General features: G+C 41.8%; 1 protein-coding gene across 12 annotated transcripts in view; it reads right to left on the bottom strand.

The window, feature by feature from the left end:
• SRGAP2 (SLIT-ROBO Rho GTPase activating protein 2) overlaps positions 1–17988 on the bottom strand; it is a 254673-nt gene that overhangs the window by 127847 nt on the left and 108838 nt on the right. The window lies entirely within an intron of this gene.

Genomic DNA, 17988 nt, shown 5'->3' on the forward strand with positions numbered 1-17988 from the left:
GGCAGCCAAAGAGATTATTTTATTCAGATGAGTGTTATTAGCGTTTCTGGCTTATTTTCTCTATTATGCATTTTGCTGATGCTGACAGAAGCAGGCAGGCTGGATAGAGAGGCAAAGCTGCAGCGGATTTATGGTCTGACAGTGCCATGCATAAAATCAGACCCTTGCTGACCCAGATAAGCCAGAGGATGGATTGGATTTGCTGGGGAAGGTGTTAAAAGAAGGAGGGGGTAAAAATCACCAAGGTAGGAAATGACTTGAAAACGATTCTGCCTGTAATGGTGGATGCTGGTTTTGTGACCCAGTAGTACAGCAGCAGCCTGAAGGTATCTTTCAAAGACAGGCGGGCAGGCAGGGGGCGGGCACACTTCTCTGGGCTTATCACAGCTTTGGCTTCAGCATTGCCAGCAATGAGATCAGAGGAGGAGAGTTCAGAGACAGAGAAAAGTGCCAAAGGCAAAAATAATATAGTCTACATATGGAGAAATGAACTTTCAAATTTTCAGGGACAAGTGAGTACCACAAATTGTCTTCGGTAGCCTAGACAGATGATTAGAAAGGATTCAAGCAGTGGTAGACCCACCTTCTCAAAATAGCCTAAATTGTCCCCTATAATCAGGTTTGGGGGAAGGACTGTATGAAAATAGGATTCTTGTGGCTCTGGATTAGTTCCATGGAGCAGAACCACACCCTTGAGAGAACAGCATGCCCAAGAGCCGGACCTTAGGAATCTGCTTTGAAGTAGAGAACTGGACTAGCACCAAGTCTGACATCTATTAAGTGCTTAATCACAATTTCCTGAATGATTATAGGACCAAGGTTCTTGTGGATTAGGTCAGAGAACTAGGAATGGCCCCCAAATTTAAGCTATTGTAGACACTAACTGGAAATGTCTCCATCAATTTATGTTAAGTGAGAGATTCTGCCTTCCTTTCAACCACCCCTATGGCACGGTGCTCACAGCAGAAAGGAGGCAAATGGAGGGTCTTCATATCTCTTAAGATAGATCTATGGATCCCATAAGACCAGACACGGGGGTCTACACAAGATTTGAATCTCTGCTATCCACATTTCTTGCCTAGTTTCTGATATCTTATTGTCCAGGCTCCTTCTCTGAGTCCCTGATGTCTTCTTATTTCATTCATTCATTTAACAAATATTAATTGAGCCTCCTATTATGGGCTAGCCACTATTCTAGGAATAAAAGGATCAACATTCTTTTTTCTGACCTGCTTCTCCCATGTTTGCAGACTTCCTGGATCCAAGACACGGCTTTCCTGCTCCTAAACTGTGCATCAGCCACAACCCACATCTTATCCTGGTCTTGTGGCTTGTGTGTACATTGGCTTGGATGAACCCACTGCAAAACCCTGATTTGGCTGACTTAGAAAATCTGCCTGCCCACCAGCTCTCTCTATAGCTTCTGTAGACCTGGGACCTTCCCTTTGTTTACATCCCATGTGTTAGCACTAGCATTCCCAGAACCATAGGGAGGAATGAATAAAGAGGCTTTTAAACCCTCTTGGTACAATCTACATGCTACAATGCCACCCCAATATAATCCATAGAACTAAGGGCCTAGAAATGCACTTAGGTATTAAATATGCTCCCTGAAAGCCCCCCAAAATAGGCTGTGATCACATCAAAGGCCTGAGCTGACTCATTCACTCAGTTAAACTAAAACACCATAGCAAGGGTAAAAGACAGAACAAAGGTGTGATCAATGACCGAGGAACATAAAATTTATACGTTTCTCAGCTTAAAAAGAATTCGTAACCATCAATATCATGTTGACAGTTGGATCCACAAAGTCCATAGAAAAACCTGTGAACAACTCTACAATTATATCTTTGGTTTTTTATTCTCTAGTTAATTAAGATGTCACCAGAAGCCCTATAAGTAATTATAGCACATGACAAACATACAGAGAAAAAAAAATACACACAGATGTGTTAGCAGATTTTTAAAATAAATGAAACCTTGGGAAATGACTGAGGCAGACAGTCTGGCTCACCCCTGGTAGTTCATTCTAGAGAAATAAATACCTGTCTGTGCCAAAGTGGAATGACGTCACTCAGAAATCCACACACTTATTATCAAAGCAGTAACCACCCCCTTAAGAGCAAGCATCTCCCTGGCACCAGGCATGAGCGGAGAAGTTTGATCTACAGCCAGAAACTCCTCCTGGCTAGCAAATTGTACTTTAGTATGCCAAATAGCAATAAGCCACTGAGAAGAAAGGGTATCCATAAAGATCTCCCCCTCCCAAATACCCGTCCCTGGGACAATGAGTCCCCTTACATGGCTCATAACAACAATGAAAAGGAGGGAAAAAAAATAAAATTCTTGATTCTGTGAAACTATAGATCTAAATGGAATGAAGTCTACACAGTCATCAGATTGGCTGCATGTGTCATTATCAGTTCTCATGTGTTATTTGGATATTTATCTTGCCTTTATTAGAAGGAAGTCTCTTTTTGTGTGGGGGTGCAGGAGGAACAACCCCCAGGCCCAGTAAGGAATTCTCTTGAGGACAGGGTATATTTAGAATGTTTAATGAACACCTATCACCAAGAATAGGTGGGTCCTTAATCAGTATTGACTAACAACAGATGCCAGAGCCAAAGCAATCCTGTAAATGTTGAGGACAGAAAGACCATGATTCATTTAATGACTAGTTAATATGTTCAGCCTCCACCAATCTTGCCAAATCAGCTGCTCCAGTGTGTATCTGTGCTCACTCTCTGGGTGGCTACTGAATGACCAAATTTGTATGTCCATTGGCTTGTGTGCTCTAAATTACAGCATATTATTAACCATGTTGATACTTTACTGGCAAAACTTTAAAGGGCTGAGTGGTATAAGAGAAGCTCTAGTCAATTTCCAGGTTAGTAGATCAAATTAGCGAGTTCAGGTCCTTAAGGAATCTGGATGAACAATGTGAAACTCCATCTACACTCTGTGGAAAGCGCCTTGAACTATGCTTAAGACCCCGAGTCTAGGCTTAGCTCTGCCACTTACTAGCCAGGTAACTTTGGGCAAGTCACAAATGCATTCTGGGTCTCAAAATCTCTTCATCTGTTTTAAAAAGTAAATGGAAGCCAGGTATGGTGGCACGTGCCTGTACTCCTGGCTACTCGGGAAGCTGAGGTGGGAAGATCGCTTGAGCCCAGGAGCTTGAGGCCATAGTGCACAATGATTGTGCCTGTAAATGACCAGCCTGGGCAACATAGGACCTGTCTCTTGAAAAATAAATAAATAAATGGGATAAGCAGGGACAGCAGACCTGCCCTGCCTAACACACATGACTTTTGTGAAGATCCAATCAAACAAGGTGATGCCCTTAAACAAACTTTATAAACATGAAAGTGTTCTACAACTATATATCAGTATCAACATATTTTCTTATAATTATGACAACTATCATTACTCAACAGCCCACACAATGAATTCATACCCACAAAACAAAGTGACTAGAATCATGTCTGAAAAGACAAATACATCTCAAAATTCCTTTTATAATAAACTTGTTTCATAAATTCCCTACTTCATTAGTATACTAAATAGGAATACTTCCTTTTTTTTTTTTTTTGAGATGGAGTTTCGCTCCTGTTGTCCAGGCTAGAGTGCAATGGTGCGATCTCGGCTCACCGCAACCTCCGCCTCCTGGGTTCAAGCGATTCTCCTGCCTCAGCCTCCTGAGTAGCTGGGATTACAGGCATGTGCCACCACGCCCGGCTAATTTTGTGTTTTTTAGTAGAGACAGGGTTTCTCCATGTTGGTCAGGCTGGTCTTGAACTCCTGACCTCAGGTGATCTGTCCACGTTGGCCTCCCAAAGTGCTGGGATTACAGGTGTGAACCACCGCACCCGGCCCATACTTTTTTTTGCAGAGATGGGGTCTTGCTCTGTTGCCCAGGTTGGCGTACAGGGGCATGACCATGGTTCACTGTAGCCTCAAACTCCTGGGCTCAAGCAATCCTCCCGCCTCAGCCTCCCAAAGTGCCAGGCTCACAAGTATGAGCCACCTCACCTGGCCAGGAATACATTTTGTTGCTATTAATTTATCATCTGATTCTCTGGAAATTCCCAAACTCAGTGAATCTTCTGTGCCTAATCTAGCTGAGACTTTAAACGAAAGAATCATGTGCAAAGAGAAAAGGCCAGAGTGTACAAAAATAGAATCATGGAATTTCAGAGCTAGAAGGGACTTTCAAGATGGTCTAGAGTCTAGACCAAGCCTGTCATTTTCTGAGTGAGGAAACTGAGGCTCAGGGAGCCTGAGGTCACACAGACAGTGGTGGAGCAGGGCAAGAATCCAGGTCTCCTGACTAGTAACCGTTTTCTTATTTCATTGTGGTGGTTATTACATTTCATTCAAAAGCCCTTAGCATCTCAAACGGCTGGTGCTGAAAGAGTTAATGGACAATGCTCAGAGCCCCAGAGCGCAGAGCTATTCTAAGACAACACATAACAGGAATACCAAGGGTCCATGAACCCAGAGGGAGCAAAACTGCTGCTGCCTAACGGCGCCTGAAAGCATGTTGACACACTGCATGTGGTTACACATGAAAGGCAAGTGAATAGGAAAAGCAGTTTTGAATCCCACCCCATTCTAATTTTGGACTGGCTCTGGGCACCTACTGGAGGACTGGGCCACACCCCAGTCACTCTGTAAAATGACCCTTCAGTTCCTTCACTCTCTCTATTCTGTGGCCTCAGTTAACCCCTTCTCTGCCTTCCTAAGGGCCATAAGAGACATCAGTAAAAGAGGACTATCAAGGAATTATCAAGATCCAGAAGTAAACCTAAGTGATTGGGGTCATCCTGTAACGACAAGATTCCCAGTCTGGAGTCAGATGATCCCCACTAGTATCTACCATCCCCAAGCATGTGATCTGAAGCCTTCAACAGCCAGGTTCATAAATGCAAAAGAGAGCAGTTTCTGTAAGTGTGAGGCTTCAAGGTCCCAAATCACCTTGCATCAGAATCACCTGGAATGCTTGTTTAAAATGTGGATTCTTATGCTCGTCTGCCAGAGATTACAACTTACTAGGGGTGGACTGATGCCCAGGAATCTGCCTTTCAAATCAGCATGTCAGGTAATTTTATGCACACCAAAAAATTTGAAAAACAATGCTCTTAAAGCAATGTTTTACAAACTGTGGGATTCAACCCATTAGTGAGGTTTAAAAAAATCAACTTATAGGTCACCAACTAGCATTTCTCAAAAAATTAAGTAGGCAACAGTAGAATAGAATAACAGAAAAAAGTAGCCTGGATGCAGTGCCTCACACCTGCATTCCCAGCACTTTGGGAGGCTGAGGCAGGCAGATCACTTGAGGTCAGGAGTTTGAGACCAGCTTGGGCAACACGGTAAAACCTTGTCTCTACCAAAAATACAAAAAACTAGCTGGGCATGGTGGTGTGCACCTGTGGTCCTAGCTACTCGGGAGGCTGAGGTGGGAGGATCACTTGAGCTCAGGAGGCAGAGGTTGCAGTGAGCCAAGATGGCGCCATTACACTCCAGCCCGGGTGAAAGAGTGAGACTCCATCTCAACAAAAAAAAGAATAACAGAACAAAGTAGAAAATCTCAGAGTACATCACACAAAGCAAAGATAAGTATTGTTCTGTGAAAGTATTGTTCTCAGCTATTTATGTGTATATAAGTATATTCCAGCTTGTAGTATAAAATATAGAGATTCATGATCAAAATGTTTTAAAGTCACTGCTCCAGAGTAATGGTCTTAAATTATGGGAGATAATTACGTATTCCAGATCCCTTTGATAATCGTTTTTTTCTTTTTTTCTTTCAGTTACCATCCATAGGACTCTGCTTGATACTTTTTGAGAATCTGAGGATTCTCTTCTAAAGAAGAGAAGGAGGGAGGGAGGGAGGGAAGCGGGGAAACATTATAATTTGCATAGATAAATCCAGCATGTACCTGAACTTCTAGAAGCCTATCCCTCAAGGGCTTCTCTTGAAGACAGTTCCTACAATGTCTGTTCACAGTGGGCACCCAATAACCACTGTACCATGCCAACAGCTTTCTCCCCATGCTCTGTAAATGACCCCAGTGTCTTCCTTATATACCTGTAAGATAAGTGGTCCAACTACGATGATTGTTTTCCTCTTATTTTTAGGGTGACTAGGAATGCCAAAGCTAAACAATGTCCTACAGAACACTGGGAGAAAGCAGTTGGCATATTCCCAGAATGAGGATTCTGAAAGCAATGGTGTGGGTCCAATGTCACTGCTTTCCAAGGAACACGCTCCCTGTCTACAGGGAGTGTCTACTCACTCCCGACAAGGGCAGACAGTGGCACTGGCACAATTGTGCACCCCCAGTGATAAAGTCAATAGAAGAATATCTACTTTATTTACAAGCTGGTGAATTATTTGACCTACAAATGTACCCACAGACACAGAGGCCCCAGCCTTACCTTCTCTATATGAAAAGGACATAAGGACATAAGGTCCCTAGTCCTAGATGGAAGATTTTAAAAGGGTATAAACGTTTAGAAAAACAACCAACAGCCCTAGCTTGATTATCAACACAGTCCCATCCTGATGGTTAAACCTATCAGTACATAGAAAGAGTAAAAATGAGAATAAAGGTTTTAAAAACCAGCCTTTGCTAAGTGAGGAATATGAAGAAGAGATGGAAAGTGGCAAGGTATAATGGGGGGACAGGGACGGTGAAGAGAAATGGAAGAGTTGGGGAGGAAGGACCATTGAGAAGATAGAGAATCAAACCCCAAAACGATTCTAAAATTTCCTGATGCTTTTCAGTAATTTGTTTTCATGCAGTGGAAATTGGCACAGCATGTGGGATACTTTGGGCCCATCTGTTTTTGAACTTAAGCTGTACACGAGATTCAGAACAGCTGGAATCAGCAGCACTGACCAGGTTATATGTGTCTGGAGGAAAGAGAAATAAAATGAGTGTGTGGGAGATGGAGGAAGAGGGTTAAATGGGGCAGAGGAAGGGGATTCTGGAAGCCATTCCCAGACAGACAGGAGAAAATGGCCAGGTCATCAGAATTGATGCAAAAGAGCTATTAGAGAGGCCAAAGCATGTAACTGAAGAAAGTCCAGGAGGAAAAATTTCAAGGATTTCAGAACAGGGCACTAGCAAACAGTCTCGCAAAAGGACGTAAAAGTTTGCAAGTTTGGGTGTCAATGTGCAGTGCCCCGGGGCTTCATGTCTGAGAGGCCAGATCAACATTATCCTAAGGTCTTACATCAAGCATATTACATGAGCTGCTGGTAAACAGTACAGACAATCATGGCCTACAGCTGAGCAGATGCTGATGCTGATGCTGATGCTGATGCTGATGCTGATGCTGGATTCTTGGTTCGCTAAATGCAAAAGAGGTGATCAGGGAGAATGGCAAGGAGAACCTAGGAGCAGGCTTAGGAGAAACTGGCAAGGGTCTCAATCCATAAGATGGCTTGCTTAGAGACAGGGCTGGCCCAGAAGTAGGGGAAAATGGTTGGTTTGTTCTCAGTGCATGTCTGGCCTATGTCCCCATCACTGACTTCTGCTAAAGTCCTGGCTTAATCTATGGATACATGGGTCTCTCACTTCTCCTGAATCTGCTCCATCTTTTTTAGTCAAGAGAAAAGGTTTGGCAGTGAGAAATGTCAAGACCCCATTCCGGAGAGGAAAACATTAAATACAAACAAATAAATAAACCAAATTATATTTCAAACAAATAATATAACTACATTGAAGGTCTGGAGGTTGAGGGATGCTATGGTTTGAATCTGGTTCATTCCCTCCAAAACTCATGTTGAAATTTGATTGCAATTGCAAGTGGTATTGAGAGGCTGGGCCACTGGGGGTTGTCTGGGTCATGGGAAGAATCCTTCATGAATAAGATTAATATTCTCATGGAAATGAGTTCTCACTCTTGTGGGACTGGATTAGTTCCTGAGAGAGTGAGTTGTTGTAAAGCAAGCTTCTTCCTAGTGTTTGCTTTCTTTTCACTCATTCCCTAGCCTTTCAGCTTCTCCGCCATGTTGTCAGGCAGCACATGGCCCCCACCAAGAGCTGAGCAGATGCTGATGCCACATTCTTATACTCTCAAGCCACCACAGTCGTGAGCCAAATAAGCTTCTTTTCTTTATAAATTACCTGGACTCAGGTATTCTGTTATGGCGACACAAAACAGACTAAGATAGGAAAGAAAGAACTAGTCAGCTAACTTTTGAACATTGTGTCTTGGCCCTCAAGGCTAATAACAAAAAGAACTCTAAACCAGTATTAAAATCTAGTCAGTAGTCTTCTTTTTCAGAGGCATGGGTTAGTAATTCTTTTTTTTTTTTTTTTTTTTTTGATATGGAGTCTCGGTCTGTCACCCAGGCTGGAGTGCAGTGGCACGATCTCGGCTCACTGCAAGCTCCACCTCCCGGGTTCACCCCATTCTCCTGCCTCAGCCTCCCCAGTAGCTGGGACCACAGGCGCCTGCCACCACGCCCGGCTAATTTTTTTTTTTGTATTTTTTAGTAGAGACAGGGTTTCACCGTGTTAGCCAGGATGGTCTTGATCTCCTGACCTCATGATCGGCCCGCCTCGGCCTCCCAAAGTACTGGGATTACAGGTGTGAGCCATCGCGCCCGGCCTGGGTTAGTAATTCTGAAACAACTTTCTGTACACTCTAGGACTGAGCAATTAAGTGAAAATGTGTGTTATGGATAATAGGAACCAGGTTTCTCACTGTTCAGAGAACATGAAAGGGGAGAAAATTAAATAAAACATGTGGTATTGGATTGGAATGAAAGATACTGATATGATCTCATAGGCTTTAATATATATAAATATACAGACAGATAAAGAAATAGCTATTTATAGAAGTACATGGGTGTGTGTGTGTATGTGTCTATGTGTACATACATATATCTACTACCTCTGTCTGCTGAAAGGGACTATAAATGATGGTACTTCAGTTACAAAGAGCATATTTAGCATCCATGGTTTCTAAATACCGTTTCCCACTAAAAGCAACCGAGGCTTTCTGAAAAAATGGTCAACTCCACAGTAAAGGCAAGGAAAGTACAAGTTAAGCCTGGAACATCTTGTTGTGCCATAAAGTAAGGAAGTGCTCAAAGAACGATGGGGACATATCAATAAGACACAGAAGCCAGCTTGAAGGGACTCCATTGGCCAAATATAGAATAATATGAACATTAAAATAAAGATGGTAAAGGATTATAACCTGTTGAATAAAATAATAATCCACAAGTCCACACTGATATAAACCAACAACCAGACCAAAAAGTGGGGGTGATGGAAAAGCTCTTCCTTACAGTAGAATTGCAACTGATAAATGTAGAAGGAATGATGAAAACTGGAAAAATGACTATTTGCTAACCATCATAATAGAAATTGATTCAAGCAAGAAATTATAATGGATGCTAAAACTAGTGAGTATAAGAGTTGAAGGGTAAGCTGATATTTACATGGTCTCAAAGTATCTCTCCACAATATATACATTAATTACAAAGCTTATAGAACAACTTCATGGTGGAGAAACCTAGCAGACACAACTGTAACCAAATGATCAAATTTAACATCATCAGTTATGGCACAAATCATCAGCAAGTGCTTCCTGATATGATGCACTGAGAAGAACGTGACATTACATTTTATGGTATTCCTGCCAAAAGTGTGTGACTTGAATCTAATAATAAGGAAATTATCAGAAATTGCCAGAAATATCAAATTAAGGGACATTCTACAAAATAACGGGGCCAACGTCAATGTCTTGAAATATAAAGACTTGGAAATCATCCCACATTAAAGGAAAGTAAAGAGATAAGACAATGGAATGAATTGCATAATCTTGGACTTTCGTTTGCCAAAAAAGGCCATTTTTAGAACAACTGGTAAAATCTGAATGTCTATTGATTAGATAATAGTATTGTATCAATCTGTATGTCCTGATTTCAATGACTGCACTACGATTATGCAAAAGAACATCCTTATTTTTAGTAAACACACCCTAAAGTATGTATGGATAAAAGGTCATCATGTCTGCAATTTACTCTCAAGTGTTTCAGAAAAACAAAATATGTGAGAATTGGGTATGAAAAGGGTGAAGTATAAAGCAAATGTAGTAATATGTTAACATTTTGGGGCAATCTGGATAAAATGGTAGTATACAAAAATTCTTTGTGCTATTCCTGCAATTTTTCTGTAAGTCTAACATTATGGCAAAATTTTAAAACTGTTTACAGATTGCATTCTGGAGAAAAATGAAATCATTTCTCCCATCTCTCCTTTGGCAGTAAGTGTATATTATTTTGTGTTATCTTTTTCCCATAAACTCTCTGTCTTCCACATGACACCATGAGCTTCCTGAGGGAAAGAACAGGATCCTACACCTCTTTGTGACCCCAAACCTGCAGAGAACCTATTGGTCATTAGCGATGAGAATGAAGTCAAGTGTTTATTACTGATTCACATATAATAAAGGTGACTAACAGGGTGACTCATAACCCAACAATTCTGTCTCCTCAACCTGGAAGTCTACGCCTTATCAGAGCACATACAAATGTATATAAACAAACTTAAAATATTTCACATTAAGTAATAACTCCCATGGGCTAGAATGGTAGCTTATTCTTCTATGTATATTTAATTCCTTGTACAACTCTTGGCACAGAATAAATGTTCAATAAATGTTTGCCGAAAGATTAAGTGAACCTCACATACCAGGATTGGTGTTCATCAAATTCGTACAAATGGACAAAACAGCCAGAAGTGGACTTCTTTTCCAGAAGGAATAATAGTACAAAGATGGGCCGGGCGCAGTGGCTCACGCCTGTAATCCCAGCAGTTTGGGAGGTCGAGGTGGGCAGATCACCGGAGGTCAGGAGTTCGAGACCAGCCTGGCCAATGTGGAAAAACCTCATCTCTACTAAAAATATAAAAAGTAGCCAGGCATGGTGGTGCGCACCTGTAATCCCAGGTACTTGGGAGGCTGAGGCACGAGAATCGCTTGAACCTGGGAGGCAGAGGTTGCAGTGAGCCGAAATGGCATCATTGCACCCCAGCCTGGGCAACAGAGTGAGAGACTCCATCTCAAAAAACAAAAAACAACAACAACAAAAAATTGTACAAAGATGTTCTTAGCTTCCAAAAGAATAAGCGATTTTATCAAAGATTTTCAAGCCAGTTGTTTTTTGCTAGAGTGGCTCAAAAACATTCCCAGATCTGGTAAATCGCTTTTTTTCATCTGATGTACGATAAGAACCTTTCTAAAGTCTTCGTCAATTTGGTGCCAAGGAAGCCTACCAAAGATGTATTATATTTTTTCTATTATGGCTTCCCTGAACTATGCTGTAAAGTAGAAGGTTTCCTAAGCACTTATCATCTGGCTGGAAACTCAGTATGTGTGCTTGGGGACTAGGGGATGGGGATCAAGAAGAGGCAGCACTGAAGTCTTCATAAGCCATATTCTCATCACTCACCTCTGTTTTTTGTTGTTGTTTTTTTTTGAGATGGAGTCTCGCTCTGTCACCCAGGCTGGAGTGCAGTGGCGTGATCTCGGCTCACTGAAAGCTCCGCCTCCTGGGTTCACACCATTCTCCTGCCTCAGCCTCCTGAGTAGGTGGGACTACAGGCACCCGCCACCACACCCGGGTAATTTTTTGTATTTTTAGTAGAGATGGGGTTTCGCCGTATTAGCCAGGATGGTCTCGATCTCCTGACCTCGTGATCCGCCCGCCTCGGCCTCCCAAAGTGCTGAGATTACAGGCGTGAGCCACCGCACCTGGCACCTCTGTTTAATGAAGTAATGAATATCTAGCAAAACCAACACTGAGACAGTATCAGGTTAAAATCCAAGACAAAGCCCATAACAATAACCCGTTAATCAGTATATCATAAAAACCTGAGTTGCGTCCTTCAGAAGGCACTAAGGGAAGTGCACCTGTGTGCTCTTCCTGTGTGTTTTTCCTCCTATGTGATATGGTTTGGATGTCTGTCCCCCCCAAATCTCATGTTGAAATGTGATTCCAAATGTTGGAGGTGGGGCCTGGTGGGAGGTGACTGGGTCATGGGGGTAGATCCTTCATGAATGGTTTAGCACCATCTCTGTGGTGATAAGTGAGTTCATGCTCACTTAGTTCACAAGAGATCTGGTTGTTCAAAAGTCTGGGACCTCCCCCGACTCTCACTCCCACTCTCACCATGTGACATGCTGGCTCCCCGGTGATTTCTGCCATGATTGTAAGCTTCCTGAGGCCTCACCAGAAGCAGACACCAGCACCATGCCTCCTGTACAGCCTGCAGAACCATGAGCCAATCAAACCTTTTTTCTTTAGAAATTACCCAGCCTCAGGTATTTATTTACAGCATCGCAAAAAATGGCCTAATACACTGTGTATTTGTATGCACGTGTATCTAGGACTCTGTGGTAAGAAAGGACACACATTTCCACCCATTACCGGAGAAAACAGGAGCAAGAACAAGACTGACAAATCCAGTCAATGTATAAAAAGGAGTGAGAGAGGAGAAGGAGGGGAGGAAGTCAATACACCTAAGAAGCCAACCCTTTCTTAACTGTGCCTGCCTTCCCGGGTTCACCTTGCTCTGTTTTAGAGTCCACACAATAGCCTGTGCTTTGTCTTCAAGGAAATCCATGAGGCATCATTTCTACCTGTACACTGCAGAAATCAATTCTGTATAACTTCCTCCTTTTGCTAAATCCCTGAGATGCTGCCTATAAATTCAAAGAATTTCAAGCATCAACAATAACCCCTACCCCCACCCTAGAACTTAGTTATGAACATCTGTTGTTTACAAGGGTTCGGGCTGAGAGCTGCCAGACTTGTTCTGCAACCTCTACTTTACCACAGAGGCTGCCAGGGAGGGATGTCTGAATTTCATGCAAGGATGCCCTGTCCCGACTGCTTAAGCAGGAATCAGCAAACACAGCTCAGCATCCTACTGTTGAAGATAATCCTAGTTTGTTCGATTCATTTTCTAATCCTGGCTCTTTAACCAGCTGCACCCTAAATATATTAAGAAGCAGAACTGTGCTCATTGATTCTCCCTGAATTTAAAACCCAAGGAGCAATGACAGTGGAGATGTATAAAAGGAGGAGCTAGCAGAAAAGATGAACCTATTTCAACTCTGAAAAACCCAAACCCTACTTTTTTTTTCATTCTCTCTAAATCTTTCGTTAACAGTGAGTCCTTCCCATGTCACACTGTTTCTTTTCAACGTGTGATACTTCTGTGCAGTGTAGGAATTAGATATTAAAGTCTTTACTTCAATTAACCAGGGAACAAATCTAATTGAGAACATAACTATACTATCTTTTACCTTTCCCTGACTGAACCAAGTACAAGTCCCTCCTGAGTACTCCACCTTTCTTCTTTTCCTGGTGACTACTGGAACTTGCTTTAAATGGGGTGCTATTTTTAAATTCCTGTGCACATGTGTTCTTATTATTCTCTCTCAGCCTGCCCGATTTCCCCCATTTCAATTATAAAAACACGTATGGCAGAGACTGTCTTTTCTTCTTATCTTGTAAACCCTCCCACTTAACACAGTCAGCTCCCAATAAGATGACACAGCTTTTGCCTTGAAAAGAGAACTGGATCAAAGTAAATTCATTTAATTGGCTGCGAATTCCTGAGAATTAAAAATCCCAAGAACACATTGCCTAGTAGTAGTTAGACACATTGCTTCCTGTGTCTGCTACAGAATTATTATGGGGCTTACAGGAGCAGAGAAAAGGAAAACTAAAAGCTCCCCGCACACTAGCACTGTTGTCAAGGAACGTGATCACTACTGTCTTTGCTCCATGGAGCTGAAAGCCTGAGGTATGGCCTGCTGACATTCCAGTGGCAGATCCTAGGAGACACAGGAAACTCTCAGGAGTCTCCAACATCCTCCCAATTGCTCATAAAAGCATATTTTGCTTCTAACCTGCCCTCTTATCATTCCTTACCCTAAAAGGAAGATATAAAGCCATTTATGCAGAAGCTTGGGAGCTTCTGTTTGGCCTCATGAGACAAACAACCCAGTAAACCACATACTGTTATGTTCATGACTAAGGTTTGTACTGCACTGGCCTGCTGGCCTCGATGGTAGATACTGCAGGAGGCTGAATAGGACTGGCCTTCTTTTATTTGCCCAAGTCAAAATTGGGACCTGTGGGCCTCAACAGTATATCTTTATAGAAACTCAGCAATTTGGCAATAGGGCTAACTATTAACTCCAAGAGGACGAGAAAATCAGAGAGTGGTTGTATGACAAATGTCTTCCTCTTCATGATTATGAGCCTGGATCTAAAAGTAACCCACCAAGGTTGAACTATATGACACCTTACAGAACAAAACATACAATTGCTGAGTTTTTATAGGGACTGACCATGCAATTACACAGAGTCACATAATTGCCTATGTCCTGCCCAATGTAGCTATACCATAAAAATCAGGGTAGGGGATGAATTTGTCATTCATGAGGGCCCCACAGGGGTCTGAAGAAAATGGAAACTGACATATTACCCAGCCAGGCTTAGGAATACTTAACTCTGCACAAGGAATGACTAGTGCATCTAATATACCAGTGTTTTACCCAGTACAGCTGTGCTCAGGCCCAAATCCTGAGGATAGGGATAATAGTTGCTACTATTTACATTTACTATGTGCCAAGCTGTCCTAAGTGTTTCACATATTATTAATTCACTTAACCAGCATAACAACTCCATAAGGTAGTTATGAATATTATCTTCATTTTGCAAACGAGGATACTGAGGTGATTAAAACCTTTCATCTAAAATCACACAGCAAGTAAGTGGGAGAAATCCAGGATTGTGAACCCAGGAAATCTGGTTCCCAGAACTTGTGATCTTAACTATCAGGGCTGACTCTTCTGTGGCCGATCTTAACTATCAGGATTGACTTTTCCTGATAATTATATCAGCTACCATTTATTGAGCATCCATTAAGTCACAAACATTAGCTAGTGCTGTATATACATTATATATATCCTTAAAAGAATCCTTCAAGGTAAGTATTACTGTCAACATTTCACAGGTAAGAAATTGAGGCTAACAGGGGTTAAGTGACTTGCTTAAGGTCACAAGCTAGGAGTAGAAGAGACAAGATTCAGACCCAAGTTTTTCTGGCTCAAAGCTCTGGTTTTTCCCACACAAAGTCACAAAGCTTCCCAAAGAACTTTTAACTGAATTCTTTCTCTCTTCCAAAGACTGGATCACCCTGTCTTGCTGATTCCCAAATGGCCTTCTTGCGTCTCTTCCATTCTGCTTTACCCATGTGTGAGAAGTCCTCCCAACTCTTCCTCCAAAAAGGACTCAACAATGACCTAAGGTTCTACATGAACTGGGCCCATGCAAAACACACCAAAGAACCTTCTGTTAATTTCTGAACAAAGGCATCTTGAGCCATGGAGAAGGGAAGCCAACCCTTGCAACACCAGATGCTACATCTGGGCAAAATCTTTCCTGAGGGAACAAACAGCTCCCAAATATGTCCAAAATGAGTGAGTGACGCACTGGTCCCAGGAAGTCAGGGGTTCTCCCTCCCGGGAGCTTCATGTTTCCTGGTACTTTCCTTCTCAAGGTCACTCCATAAGTCAATGAGGAACCTTCTGGTCTTCCACTCTTTTCTGATTTGCAACCACAACTATAACATTTTCCATGGCCAACTGACTCTATGCTTTTCAACCCAATGCTATCCTGTGAGACTGGTGAATGACTTTGAACTCAACTCCAGGGGAGGAACCCATCCGCAGTAGTGATGTAACTACAGAGATGGCGCACATTCAAATACTGGGCCTGAAGCCGAGAACACAGACTCTACAATAATTTTTCTTTAATTAATTGTGTAACTAACCTCCCACTGAAAGGAGTATTGCAGGTTGAATGTCTACCAAATTCTTAAGATACCTAGGCCCTGCTCCCTCACATCGCTTCCAATAGTGACACAACTGATAACCAGCCAAACAAGAAAGTTTACTTTCTATGTCTACCTCCTTGATATTCTGCTAATTTAATATTAGTGAAAATAGGAGATTGTCTTATTCTTCTCTATCTCCAGTACTAAACCCAATTCCTGATACATAATTAGGTTCCCAAAATGTATACTCAATGATACACAAATAAATATATCATTTAAATTCCTTTATACTCTCTGTAATCTGAGTATCACAGATGATACAAAGGAAGTTTCCCCTTTGTTCTTCTAAACCCTTACTATTGGAAATCACAAATATTTCCACAGTTTCAACCATCCCCTCTCTGTGCACGTGTGCAAATCTCTACCAACAGCCAAAAAATCTCTTTAGCCCTGCATACAGCCATTCATTTTGTCAACTACTAGAAATTTCAGCTTCAATACTCTTCCATCACCTTAAACTTAAAATCCAAAACCAAATTTCTCATATTTTACTCCTTCAAAAACAATTCTTTCTCCTAACTTCTGTTAAAAAACACTAGATTTCAGCTGGGCACAGAGGCTTATGCCTGTAATCCCAGCACTTTGGGAGGCCAAGGTGTGCGGATCACCTGAGGTCAGGAGTTCAAGACCAACCTGACCAACATGGAGAAGCCCCGTCTCTACTAAAAATACAAAATTAGCCTGGCGTCGTGGCGCATGCCTGTAATCCCAGCTACTCGGGAGGCTGAGGCAGGAGAATAGCTTGAACCTGGGAGGCAGAGGATGCAGTGAGCTGAGATCGTGCCATTGCACTCCAGCCTGGGCAACAAGAGCGAAACTCCATCTAAAAAAAAAACCCAAACAACAACAACAACAACAACAAAAAAAAAAAAAAAAAAAAACAAAAAAGCCCCTCTCTATTTCTTTTAAAGATACCATTAATTTATCAATCACCCAAGTCAAAAAGACACTTTACAGACCTCTTTCTTTTATGGTTTCCAAGCTCACTTGAAACCTGAATCCCATCAGTCAGCAATTCCTGTAGATTCTTCCTGCACCAGGTGCTTTCCATCTGTCTCTAGACTGTAAGCTCTAGGAGTACAGGGGTGGGTATCTGGCATGTGTCTGGCACATGGTAAGAAGATATATATTTGCTAAATGGACAGAAGGATAAATTCCCCTTCTTTTCATTCCTACCATCCCAACCTAATTTAGATCCTTATGATCTACTGCAGCAACTGGTTTCCTTGGTCTCATGTTTCTTGTCATTTAGCAAACTACCACTAGGTTAATCTTCCTTAATCAGAGTTCATACCTATTTAAACCATCAGTGGTTTCCAGTGTCTATTGCATAGAGCCAAATCCCTAATCAAGAGTCAAGGCCCTCCACAATACAAACCCATCTACCTTTGTCCACTTCTTCCACATCCACTTATTCTCCCAGCTAAACCAGTCTACTCACTGTACCTCAAAAGTGCTTTGTTCTTTCTTCTAGCTGTGCCCCTTTTTCCTAGAGTATCTTCCCCTCCCTCTCAAGAGCCATTTTCTTTAAAGCTTTGTTCAAATCTCATTTCCTTACTGAAGTTTCCTGTCTACATCAACTGAGCCTCATCTCTTCTGCAGCATATACTTAGTACTTACTACATATAGCCTTATGTTGAAGATTTGTATTCTTGTATTTGAATTTAATTTCTCCCTGACTAGATTATAATTTCATATGGGAAAGAACTACTCCTTTTATTTCTTTGGATCTCTGTCCTCTAAGAGTTTAGAACAAAACCTCTAAAATAGTCAACAAATATGTGTTGAGGAGAGAAAGAAGCTGGGAGAAACGCTGAAAAGATACTGACAGTGGGTTATAAAATAGCAGAAGGTCTCTGCAAGGAACACAGCAGGACAGAAATGTAGAAGTATTGCTCTAAAAACTCAACAGAAAAAAAAAAAGCTACCTAAAAAAAATGAGCTATTAAAAGCAGGAGATCAAAACCAAGTGAGCTATGACTGAAAGGTAATTTACAGCAAGTCTATTTAAAAAAAAAAAACAAACAAACAGCCAATGCATTATCAA

The sequence above is a fragment of the Pan troglodytes genome, chromosome 1, assembly GCF_028858775.2.
Source record: "Pan troglodytes isolate AG18354 chromosome 1, NHGRI_mPanTro3-v2.0_pri, whole genome shotgun sequence".
NCBI classification, from domain to species: Eukaryota; Metazoa; Chordata; class Mammalia; order Primates; family Hominidae; genus Pan; species Pan troglodytes.